The 12935-nt window shown below is 53.4% G+C and overlaps 1 long non-coding RNA gene across 1 annotated transcript in view; it reads right to left on the reverse strand.

Moving 5' to 3' along the window:
• Positions 1 to 11707: 11707 nt before the first annotated feature.
• Positions 11708 to 12935, reverse strand: part of LOC104082909 — a 4506-nt gene continuing 3278 nt past the window's right edge. The window contains exon 2 of the long non-coding RNA XR_683588.1: positions 11708 to 11992. This is a non-coding gene — a long non-coding RNA (uncharacterized LOC104082909). The remainder of the gene's footprint in view (positions 11993 to 12935) is intronic.

A 12935-nucleotide genomic window follows, 5' to 3' on the forward strand; every position in this document is an offset into this window, starting at 1 on the left:
CGCCCACGCTGCCTCCCCAGGCGTCGGGCAAGAAGCCAGCCCGGTGTGTCACGGTTGTGTTTCTCCCAGCATTTTTTGACAGTGCCCGCCTCCAGAGGTGGCTGGATCGCGCAGCCTTACCACGGCTGATCGGCCCCCTCCGGCACTCCTGCTGAGCCCCAGGGCAGGCAAGGGAGCTACGGGCTGGCATGGTGCCGTGCAGCGCTGCAGAGATGAGTGATCCCAGAGGGGCTTTGCCTTCTTTTCCTCGACTTTTCCTGCAGAGCAGTGAAAAGTTCAGCTGTTCCTTATGGCACAAAGACCCTGGGGCTGCCGGGCTTCTCGGGAGCGGCACTGCCTGCAGTACCCAGTGAAGCATCCCAGCTGAGGTCATCTAGCATGAGTTGTGGCTGCACGATCTCCTTGCTGACCCTGCTCCTGACTCCATCCCCTGCGGGAGGTTCCCTGGGAAGGTCCCAGCTGATCCATCGGTCACTGGTCACTGGGTGACACAGTAGCTGGCAAGGGGGACCAGCAGAGAGGCACAGATCTAGAGGGGCTTCCAGCCCTATTGTGCAGAAGATGCTCAGCTTACTAACCTGGCCATGGTGTGGAAACCATGGAAATTCAAGCTTTTGGGGTTTGCTCTCATCCTTTGGCATTTTGGTTGGCTGAAGCAGGTTGCATTGATGCCGAGAGGTCCCAGCGTGGCAGAAACACTCTCCTGACCCACCTTTGGGGGCTTGCCTCCGAAGCTGGCACAATTCCTGCCATTCCCTGGGTATTTCTTTCTGCATCCCAGTGGATGGCCTGGCTGGGTGCCCTGAAAAGCGATGCTTCCCACCCCTTTGGCAGAGGGGGGTAAAAACAAGTTTTAATTCAAGCCCAGCAGAAAATAAAGGCATTTCTGGGCAAAGACTTTGCCATTTCCCCTCAAGTCCCAGACTGCTGCTACCCAGTCTGAACACTGAATCCCGCTCCGGGGGGTTGTTTAAAAAAATTAAATAAAAGGTGGCAAAGGTGATGTGGCTGGGAAACACGTGTGCAGAGCTGTGCTGCAGAGGTGTCTGCTGGTGCAGGCAGTGCCAGGGATGTGGCATCAGCTCCAGCTCTGGCAGCATCTGCAAAGCGGAGAGAGACGTGGACTTCACAGCAAATGGCGCAGATCCTCGGGGGTGATCGCATGGACACACGTGGGGCTTTGGACCTCTTGGAAAGGTGGACATACTTCTCCCTCCAGTGTGGGAGAAGGATAACTGAGGAGGTGTCTGGTAATTGGCAGGCTGAGATTAATTAAGGTGGGGAAGATGCAACCATGTGAAGTGGTACGCAGGATGAGAAGTGGTCTGGCCAGGGTTTAGACCATCACTTGTTGCGCTCCCTGGAGCTGGGAGAGGCAGCGGAGAGATGGGCCGTGCACTGGTTAGGCCAAACCAATGTTTGGCCCCAGGTTTGCCTGGGGAAGAGATCGAGGTACCGTGGGTTTTGTGCTGTTCAGATGAGCATCACAAACATGTCTTTTGGGGAGATGCGCTATTGCCAAAAATGAAAGCAGGGGGAGGAAGTTTCCCTCCTTCTCTAAAGGAGGTGCCCAGCACCACAGCGTTTATGTGTAAGGACATTGGGGGAGCTTGTCTGTCCCCAGCAGGGATGGAAATGGGGCGTGACGGTGGTGGGGGGACGCTCCACTTCCCTGGGGTGCTGATGGGGTCGTGGGCTGGCAAGCATGGGAAAACTGCTGGATTTACCCCTCACCCAACACTCTGTATCCATGAAGAGGTCCTACAGAAAGCCTGAGGCCATGTTGATAACTGAGGTTGGGGCTTTTTTTCCTCTCTTTTTGATTTTCTGGGTATTTCTGCAGGTAGTAAAGGTGTGTAGTTCATTGGACAGTTTCCAGGGAACAGGTCTGGGGACTTGTTCTTGCTCACCGGGAGCTCGCAGCCTCATGCTCAGGGTGCTGCTCCCACCGTCAGCACCCTGCCCTCGCTTGGGCAGCCCTCTTTTTTTGGGCAGCTTCTGCTTCACTTGCTTGTGAGCGATGGACGGGGCGATTAGGGATGAGTCACCCGATCCAGGTCACCTGAGGGAGGTGGGGGCGAAGGGAGCAGCACCCATCACCTCTTGCACAAGCAGCCACGTAGTGTTGGATCATGCCAGGAACCAAAGCAGGGAAGGCGCGGGGACGTGCCTGGGCAGGGAGGCAGTTTTGGGAATGGAGCGGGAGCTGCCCTTTGCTCAGAGGATTTCTGCCTGACCCATGGGTGCCAGTGGGACAGATGTGGTGTTTGTGTCCAGGTGTCACCCTGCCCCAATGGCTGTCCCCATCGCCCCTCTGTCCTGGTCCCCGGCATGGAGGATGCTGCAGCTGGGCCCAGGCTGGGGCTCTGCTGTGATGGAGCCTGTCCAGTGTCCACCCCGACACTTGGATGCAGCTCTTTGCCCGGGATTCTTTGCAATAGCTGAATGACCCATGATGGAGCAGCTTGAAGGGAGGGACAGAAGGAAGGATGGAGGGACGCCCTCTGGCCAGTTTCCACCCAGCTGAGCAAAGAGGTTCATGGTTCCGTGACCATGGTTTGGCTCTAGATATATTTGCAAGAAGGATCTATTTTTCCAGCTCTGCTTGGAAGTTTAAAGATTTTGAGAGAAGGGGAAGGTGTTGCTGCCCACTACACTGCCCAGCGAGCTGGCTTTCATATCTCATGATGGAGACAGCTCAGGGTCAACCGAGAAAGCTGCCAGGAGATGGAGACAGAGATCAGCAGGAGCCACCCATCATTCTAGTCAGAATTGAAACAGGAGGGGTTTCAGCCGGACTTCAAGGAAATCCTCATACAGAAATTGTGTTGAGTGTTCAGCCCTCTGCTCCTTCCAAGAGCCATCATGCAGGAGAGGAACAAGTCTGCTGTGGCCCAGACCTTCAGAGACACGTGCCAGGAAGAGCATCTTACTTGGGGCTGCTTGATCATCTTTGCTCCCAGCCCCAAGCAGGCTTTCAGCTCCTGCCAGTGCTGTTGCAGGTTTCCACGTGCTCTCAGAGACCCAGGGGACAGAAACCCAGCTGCCCCGTTGCCCTCCCGAATATCTGCACCCCGCCCAGAGACCCCATGTTTGACCCCGTGGGCACTGAGACTGATGGGGAAGGGGACACCCCCATGGGGCTGGGGCCGGTCCCTGTTCCTTCCCAAGTGTCGTGCCTCTTGCTGGGATTGCTCAGCCTGGAGGAGGGGCTGCAGGTCCAGCCCTTCTCTCCCGTTTCACAGACCCCGAGTGCCCCTTCCAGGCCGCCCTGATCCCAGTGCTGCAGTTCTGCAACAGCTGCAGGAGCAGAGGATACGGGGGGGAGTGTCGGAGGGTCTGAGCGGGTGCCCTGATGCCCTGGGAGGACGGAGGAGAGGGGGAGGACATCACTTCCCATCTTGCAACATGTTAGACACGTTGCCTCTCCACTAAAGAGCAAGTGGGGTTGCCAGCTCCCAGATTGCCTCTCCAGACTCACCCCTCAGGGCCCCGATCTCTCGACAGAGCTCTGCTGCTCCGGCATGAGTGCCGGGAAGTGCATTAGCCTTTGGGACACAGCTCATCAGGGATTTTACCATCCCAGCTTGAGGAACCCTGTCCCCGCAGATAACAGCCATTCCTGCCAGTTTGACGTAACTATCAGCGAGTTGAGCTTTTCCAGGCTTTGCTGGGACTTGTTAATGATGCACTGCGTGGTAATTAGCACTTTCGTCCCAGGCTGCAACTTACAGAGAAGCTTTCTCTTGTAATCCCTGTTGTTAGAGGCCTAATTAAAGTGATACACATTTTTCCATGGAGCTCCTGTGTCTAGCGTCTCCCTGCCAGCCTTGAAATGAATGCACAGAGCAATGCTACCCCACCTCAGACTGCGACGCAGGTCTCTGTCTGAGCGCACACAAGCACTCTGCACCCCGTATCCTGGCTGTGGGTAGAAGATCATTTGAATATCTGCTTCTTCCATCCAGGCAAAAGTGCCAATAGTAGATGGTGTAATAAGAAATCTGTCTGAAAAGCACTGGAAAGACCCGAGTGCTGCTCTGCAGTGTGTGGGCAGAAATATCGTAAGATAAATTACAACCAACCGTTTGCTTAAAATTAAAAAAAAAAATCCATAGCGTGAAGGCAGTCTGCAAGCAGAGATGGGGTTGCCTCAGCTTATGTGCAACAAATAGTTCAATCCAGCTGGAAGAAGCGCAGATTTTTGTAGGGCTTGTGGAACGACCTTCCAACTGGTTTCGATCTTGCAAGACCCCCTTGCTGTCCCAGAGCCCTCCAAGGACCTCTTATAAACTTAGAGTTCCTCCACTTGGACTTGGAACACCTTCTGCTGGGGATGAGCTTGCAGATCTTTGAGCAGGAGGACAAACATTGTAGTGGAAGATATCCAAGGCAGATCTGAGGTTGGTCGGGTCTCCCGTGCCTGTTCGCTACCAGCTTTGCGTGTCACAAGGGCTTTGGGTTGGGGTGCAGAGCTCTTCCCACCCAGTGGTCCTGTCCCACCAAGCATCACCTTGGAATAGTGTCTTGCAGCTGGTGACAGTCCTGCTGTGAGTGAGAGGTTGAACTAGAGACCTTCAGAGGTCCTCCCACTAGCATTTATACAAATCTAGTGGCCCTGTTCCTCCTACCATAATCTCACAGACTTCCCAGCAGGGCTCATTCCCTAAAACCTTTCAGAGCATGTGTCTCCCATCCTTCCAGAGAAAGGGCATATGGCAGGTGAGGAAGCTGGGAAGCTGGCCCCTCAAGAAAGGACATGGTCTTTGAGGTCTAGCGCTGCCACCTGGATGTTCCCAGGCAAGAGGAACAGAGTCCACCTTGGCCCAAGTCCCACATACGTATTCCCATGAGTCCTCCTGCACTGCTGGGAGCTCTCTTAGCCCTTCCCTTCCCATGGCGTTTGCACCCAGGTCCTGGAGCAGGTTGCTGCCCTCCACACTAGCAGCATGGCCAGGCTGGAGCCGCTCCCTGAGGGCATGCTGGAGGCTGGTGGCTCCCTCATCAGTGCCACCACCCTGGACCAGTTTGTGCAACAGGTTTTGGTGTGAAAACACCCGGAAGGGGTACAGATTTCCTCCTGGAGGCAAAGGTCTTTTCTGGTGCATCAGAGGATAGGGGATGTCAAGACCATGGGCACACTGAGAGCTGGAAATGGAAAGAAAGGAGTGTCTTGAGTTCACTGTTTCTAGACCCTACCTGGAGTAGGAAGGGGTCTTACTGTATCCATCTCTGCCTACTGCTTCAGGAAGGGGCCTTGTCTGAATTACCGCTTTGATTGGCTTCCCACACAGGGAAAATGCCCCAGCGTTGCAGTACCGATCTACGTGCATTTTATAAAAGCAATTCTGCCAGCTCTACAACTCCTGGCACAGTCTCAGCGTTGTACAAGGAGTTCAAAGGTTGGCAGGTGGACTCCGTAGCAGCTGGTTTATGGCACCTTCCTCTCTGCAGCGCAACGGGAGCGTGTGCTCCAGGAGCTGTTACCAGTGCAAAGCAATTTCCCAGTGCTACATCATGTTTAGCCCGTTCACTGTATTTTATACACCACAAGCTGAAGAACCAATTAATATATTAATACCTTATTCCTATTACAGTCCTTGGCTGGTTCTCAGCACCATATGGAGGTTAAAAATGCATCATAACTAATAGAAAATGGAAGTGAGATTGTGTTAGACCTCCTCTCCCCGCACTCAATCACCCTGACAATTTTCGGAGTCCCACGTAGAGGGTCCTGTCGCAGGAGGGCTCTCGTCCAGCCCCGTGGCTGGTTTTGTCCCTGCTGCTCTAGAACTGTTTTCATCCGTTGAAGACCAACATCTCATGTCTGCCAGGAACAGGTGCTGCAAAGAAAGCCCATGAAAAAGGCTTTGTGGGTCTGTAGCTGGGATGGTCCATCTCTCTAGCCTCAAGCAGCAGCATTTGGTGCACATACACTGTAAGAGTATCTCCTTTTGAGTGGGGGACCTTGGGTCAGGCACAGCCCTGAGACCTCCCGGACTGGGCAGGCAGAGACATGTGATTCTCCCAACACAGTCAAGCACTTGTGCCTCTTTCAAAAAATTTCCCTGGGTTATTCACAGCAGGAGAAATCGCAGGATTTCAAGACACCATGTTCTATGATGTCCTTGTAGTTGCTTGTGCACAGTCCACCCAAGTCCAGAACAAGGCACTTGCTTGGGGCCAGGGTGAGCACGTCCCCTGGGGGAAGGTTTGGCTTGGGACAAGCAACGCTGGAGTCATTTCATACTCCAGAAGGCATCTCCTGGGCTGAGAAAAAGAGTGAGGAGAAGAGTTGGATTTCAAGACACCATGTTCTATGATGTCCTTGTAGTTGCTTGTGCACAGTCCACCCAAGTCCAGAACAAGGCACTTGCTTGGGGCCAGGGTGAGCACGTCCCCTGGGGGAAGGTTTGGCTTGGGACAAGCAACGCTGGAGTCATTTCATACTCCAGAAGGCATCTCCTGGGCTGAGAAAAAGAGTGAGGAGAAGAGTTTCCCATAAAGACTAGAGCAGTGAGAACAGGCTGGATGACAAGGTCTATGTGGTGTGACCAGGGGAGTTTGGCTCCCTCTCATTTCCAAATGAAACTGGGGAGCTGTTGCCAGCTCCAGTGTGAGATGGAGCCATTTTCTGAACTGCTGGGGTTCCCACGGAGGTACCAGATCTCTGTCAGGCCTCTTACTATCTACGAGAGCTCATCTCCTGCTCATCTTTAGCTGACTCCCTTCTTGGGGACCTCAGCTGGAAGCCAAGGACGTGATGCAATGAAATGTTTCACCACAGGATCCCATATCTATGTTTTCCAAAGTGTTTCTGCCATGCTCCGGGCTGGGGAAGGGGGGGAAGTTGATACATGGCTTAGATCTCCCTTCTCTTCACCTCCCAGGAGACCCCATCCTCAGTCTCTACAGCCGAACAAGGAAAGCTGGCCACCTGAGCACATATGATGGGGCTGGACTATTTTGACGGCACCAGTGCTGGATTCAGGATACACATCCTTTCTGTCCATCCTTTCTGTTTGCCATTATGTGAGATCCTTCTGTGTCATTGGTGTCCCTCCTCTCTCTCCATGCTGCCAGTGCTTTGCAGTAAGCTGTTGGGTCCTGTCGTGGGGAAAAGACCTCTGTATCCTTGATGGAGCATCCAGATGGTTTGCAACCCTACACTGCATTTAACCTCGGCTCCTCTGCACTAGGATGCCCTGCTCCCTGCGACCTGGAAATCATTTTCAAGACAATAGAGGTGCCAAGCTCTGGACACCCACTTCCTCAGGCTGTCTCAGCCTCTGTACTGGCTCGGTTTACCTTGATCAGGTCAGGTTTTGCTGTCCATGTCAGTATAAGAAGAGCTTTCCCTGGAGGAGCATGGGGGATGGCAAAGTTTAGGAGACTGAGATTGTTTTGCTTCCTGATGGCAACCTGATTTCCTTTCTGCCTCTTTCTCTCCCTTCCTCATTGCCTGGTTTGTTCGTCTCCTATGGAAGGGAAGTCTCAAGGCACCTCGGAGGAAGGAGCACACCAACCTGGGGCCTGATGTCTTTGCTGAGGGCATAACAGGAGAGTCAGTCCTGTCTGAATGAGCATGACAGGGAGTATGTCACTAAGCCTGGGACACCAATGACACCAAGTGGTGGCAATGGACTTTTACAAACATCCCTCTAAGCCAGCTCCTCCTTATGGGGCTGGCTACCTGAAACAAATGTCAGTGGTGAAGGTGGCTTGTCTCCATTTCTCTTATCTCACTTCACATCCTTTTCCCGTCCCTGGGGTCATACCATGGCCACAGGTTGTGGGGGAAATCCAGGAGACCAGCTACAACCACAGATGTCCATGCTCTGAACTGTCATAGTTTCGGGGAATCTGTGCCACAGTTTTGCTCTGCGGTGGTCTGTGCGTCCAGAAAAGTCATCCCAGTGACCTCAGTTGAGTTAGTGGCCTCGTTGCATCTCTGCTTGTGGTGTGCAGAAGCAGCAAGCTCTGTTGTGATCAAGTTCTTGAGTCGGAGCAGCAGCATGGAGGGGCAGCCTTGAACCAGAGCAGCAAGGGGAACAAACACAGGGATGGAAAAGAACCTGAATAATTTGCTCATTTCCGTAGCCTGGACACAAAGCTTTGGTCCTGGAAACCCCCAAAGAATATGACCTGGTGAGTGATAGGGCTTTGTGTTGAGAGACTGTGCATGCTGTGGACCAGCAGATAAATGTCAGAAAGGTAGATTCAGGGCAGAGCAGGCAAATTGCCAAAAAATGGTATTCCTCAAAAGTTTTTCTGACCCTCTCAGTTTGTAATTTAAATTGAAGAGGGATTGGGCTTGAGAGGCTGCTTGCCTGTGTGTGAGAAGGAGAAACGTTGGAACAGTCAAGCAGTGGAGCAGGTCACCCGGCCTTCATACCTGGAGGTTTTCAAGACCTGGCGGGACAAAGCTCCGTGTAACCTGGTCTGACCCCAGAGCTGACCCTGCTTTGAGCAGATGGCTGGACTAGAGATCTGCTGAGGTCCTCTCCAGCCTGAGTTATCCTATGCTTCTAGGATGGTGTCCAAGGCAGGTGCTGGACACCTTGCTTCTCAGCAACACGTAGCCCAGAGGGGCCAACATTGCTCCAGTGGTCTACGTACCGGTTCAGAGGAGGAGGACGAAGCGGTGCTCCATGGTGGAGCAGGCACCCCTCGAATGGACTGCTGCCCGTGGAGGATCCGTGCTGGAGCACATACACCCCCGAAGGGACTGCAGCCTATGGATGAGCCCATGACAGAGCAGGTACACCCCCAAAGGAAGACGTGAGTGTTGAGTACTCACAGCGGAGCACAGGAAAAGAGCAAGAAGGAAGAAGCAGCAGAGAGGAAACCACCACGGCCTGACCACGTCCCCCTGCCATCACCTGTTGCTTCACCAAGGGGACTGGGTGTAACCTGCAGTGGCAACAAGGAGGAGGAGAGCTGCTGGGAGCGATGCTGAGCCTGGCACAGGGGAGGAGAGGTGCTTTCCCTGAGTGTGAAAGTGCTTGGGGGTTTCTGTTTGTTTCCAAAGCCTGAATCAGTACTCAAATACTTACATTGCATTAATTGACAATAAATTAAATTCCCCAAGTTGAGTCTGTTTTGCCCGTGACAGTAACTACCGAGTGACCTCCCCGTCTTTATCTTGACCCACAAGATAGCGATGGGGGGAGATGGGGGACAGACAGACAGGCAGTTGGACACGTTCTTGCTGGGTGGGTAGGAGAATGAGGATCTCGCCTAGGTATCTCATGGCAGGTTTCTGCTGTCATGTTCAGGACCCTGCTCGTCCTCCCATCAGCTTGCCTGGGTGGGACGTGAGCTGGTGGTCCTGTGAGATGACATCAGGTCAGGAATCCCATTAGGCTATCAGTCCACCACACTGCCGGCTGAGAGGCATCTGGTCTGCTCCAGTGTCAAACACGATATGCTATGTCATTATTTTTGTTGCTTATAATTAGTTTTAAGCCAAGGCTTTGCTACAGCTAATGAAAGGCGAGCTGGGGGTCACCCACATCCCAGCGCACAGCAGCAATCCTGAGCAAAAAAATACAGTTTGGAGGAAGGCTTCCTGCAGTCCTGGGCATGAGTGACTGCGGAAGGACAGTGGGACACCTCTTGAGCGCAGCTGGTGGGTAGGAGACCATGAAGGACACAAGAAGGGAATAGAGGCTGCTGTGGTGTTACAGGTTGTTCACCGGCAGGTTGGAGAACGTGGGAGGGCTCCAAGCGGCAGCGAGGTGATGCTCTCCCTGAGGGCTGCAGCCATGCAGCTGCTCCAGTGAGACAGGGGAGGCTTGGCATGATCTGAACCATCATCACGTGCCTCCTGCAAAACTCCCTCCTAGCTTGGTCCCGCTCTCCCAAAGGATGAAGGGCCCTAGCATTGGTGCATTTGATGGGGAGCACCAGGTTTTGAAGGCCATGTTTGGGGCAAACTAATTGTAGGATGTTTAGCGTTTACCCACCAAACCCAGCCCTTGAATAGCTGAGAAAATGCCAACTCCAAAGGCTCAAAAGCCGGGCTGTAAGTGGAAAACAAATACTGATTTATTGGTCTAAGATCTGTAGGCTTCGGAGGCCAATGCATGGATTTTGTGTTTGCTGCATGGGGGATGCTGGGTCTCCATTACAGAAGCACATCGTTCCCAGCTGGCAACACCTGGGCAGTGGCTGCCAGCAAACCCAGCAGCGGCATAAGGGACCAGGTGAGCCGTGGGGCAGACAGGCAACTCCGCAAATATCCCGCAGGCTCACGTTTTTGCAAACATGAGCAGTGTGGTTGTGCCCACAACAGGGCCTGCACCCCAAGGTTAAGCGTGGGGAAGGAGTGGCGACCCCATCACACAACATTTCTGTGGTACCTCTCTTTTTCATCTCCCAGAGTTGCCAGCCTGCCCCAAGCAGGACCGGGGGATCCCGTGATGTCCCCAGCTGTCCCCTACACTGGTGGCTCCAGCTCTCACCTGGCTTGGGACATCCTGTGACATTGGCAGTGGGTTTGCAGCACCATACCATCTCCTGAGAAGCATCCCCAGGCCTGGGGCTGGGCAGGAGGCAGCGCTGTGCCATAATGCGAGTAGGCCAGGGCATCTATGCTTGCATGCCCCACATCTGCCATGGGATGGAGACCAGCCATTCTCTCCTGCAGCTCCCCAGAAAACAGTTTGGGGCTGCCACTGCCGTTCCCTTTATTGTTCATAAACAATGAACTACGTTTCATGCAGCGATATGTTCGTAAACACCATCTGGGCTTTAAGCCATCCTTGAAGTGATAGGGAGCAAGGTGGGAAGGTCTCCTACCATGGCTACCATGGTCATCAGCATGTTCAGATGCTAGATTGTCCCTTGGCTTGGTGTGAGGTGGCTCTGGGCTCCTGTTGCTCTTGGGAGAAGGGTTCTCCTTCCTGCGGGAACTCAAAGGTTCAGGCTGAATTTAGCACCAGAAGTGTTGGGGGGGAAAAGCTTATGGTTTCATTTATGGCATCGCTCTGGGATCTGCTGCCAGGTTTAGCTCAGCCTGGGGACATCCCAGGTGAGGTGTGGCTGGGGGACATAGGGTATATCTATGAGCAGCACTTTCAAAAGGTGCAGAACCAGAGCCTGTTCATGGGGCTGTGCTCCATCACCCATTTTGGGCAGTCCCCGTTTGTGCCCTTCTTCAGCTGTCTTGCACAACGGAGGACCCCAGGGCTGTACCTCTGCCCACGTGAGTGCTTAACTACGTGCACAAGGTGAAGGTGCACCAAGCAATCAGCCCAAAGCAGGCACATAACAGGCTGACTGTTCAATGGTCAGCACCTGCACATGAGAGACAGCAGAAGGTCCAGCCAAGGCCAATGAGCCTGTAGTAAACCCTGGGGCCCCATGAGGCAGGGACCCTGCTTGAACCAGAAACCCCAGCAATGCCATGAGCAAGATGCTTTTTGTTTTCAGGTGGGTTTGCTGATAATCTCTCCAGCAGAGAGGGTTATAAAGATACTCCAGTAGTGAGTGGCGTAATCAGCACATCCAGGCTTGTAATTTTGTCATGCAGCAGTTCAGGTCTCCTTCAGTGAGCAGAGGCTGCAAGGACTGAATCCAATCCCCTCCTGGCTGCTGAGAGCCAGGAGCTTCCCTCCACCCACCACCAAGCAGGTCCCACCCCCCATTCTTCCTGCACAAGTCCTGGGGGTCTGCCTTCCCACCCCCACAGAAAAGTCTGAGCTAGTCTGTGCAAAGAGCCAGTTTTATTCACAGGGGCACATCAGACATCAAGAAAGCAGAAAACATACAAGAAATATACAGGGAGGCTCTGCTTTTCATACAAGCAATCACTATTAACAATATTACAGAAAGAATAAATAAAAGTGATGTTGCTACAGTAACCCACAAGGACGATGCTCTCCTCCGTTTCCCATGCGTGGCCGAGCCTGCAGACCTCATCCTCCACAGCTGTGCTTCTTCAGTTTGAAAAATACTTCTCCAGCACCTTTGTTAAAAGCCCTGTCTCCTACAAGAAAAGGCACAACGGTGAGACACTGCGACCCAGACACAACCTCCACCAACATCACCTGCTGGGTGCCACGGGGCAGAAGATCAGACAAATGTCCCATGCTGGACCACGATGGCACTTCCAGGGCTGGCTTGGGACAGCACATGAGAAGGAAAGAGCCAGGAGCCTGGCTCCTGCCTCCCATCCTGTGCTCCAACAGCTGGACCACAGCTGACAGACATCAGAAGCAAGCTTCACCAGCCCACGGAGACAGCAGCCACTGGGTTGGGCTTCAGGAACAAGAGCAGCCTCAGGGCCTGATTCAGCAGAGCGCTATGTGTGAAGGCAAAAAGAGACACAAAACACAGCAGGGAAGAGTTACAGAGGGGTTTTGTGGGATTGCGTACTGCCCAGAGGTCCCAGAGCTACGCAGGGGAGCATCTGCCTTCATGCAGAAAGACTCTCCCTACACCCCTGGAGCCATTCCACTCCATGCGCATGGTCTCACCCTGTCTGTCCCCTGGAGAAATACTGCCACACACCCAAGAAGATGAGAAGGGATGGGGACGATCCTCCTCTGTCAGCCAAATCCTTGTCACACACAGCCACAGGGTGGCCCCATGAAGCCCCAGCATGCTGAGAGCCAAGCCCTGCCTGCCACATGTGGTTAAAAAGACAAAACAGAAATCCCTGTTCGCAAACCCCTTCTGCTCTGTGCAACTTCTGCCATTGCAAGCACGGAGCAGCACACGGGCTCCCACTTTGCAAAGGGATGGGAAACATCTTGAGACAAAACCCAACAGCAGCAGGCAGCGCTAACCCGCTGTCCTGGTTTCGGCTGGGATAGAGTTAATTTTCTTCCTAGTAGCTGGTATAGTGCTGTGTTTTGAATTTAGTATGAGAATAACGTTGATAACACACTGATATTTTAGTTGTTGCTAAGGAGTGCTTACGCTAGTCA

The sequence above is a fragment of the Fulmarus glacialis genome, unplaced genomic scaffold (assembly GCF_000690835.1).
Source record: "Fulmarus glacialis isolate BGI_N327 unplaced genomic scaffold, ASM69083v1 scaffold35629, whole genome shotgun sequence".
Classification (NCBI taxonomy): Eukaryota; Metazoa; Chordata; class Aves; order Procellariiformes; family Procellariidae; genus Fulmarus; species Fulmarus glacialis.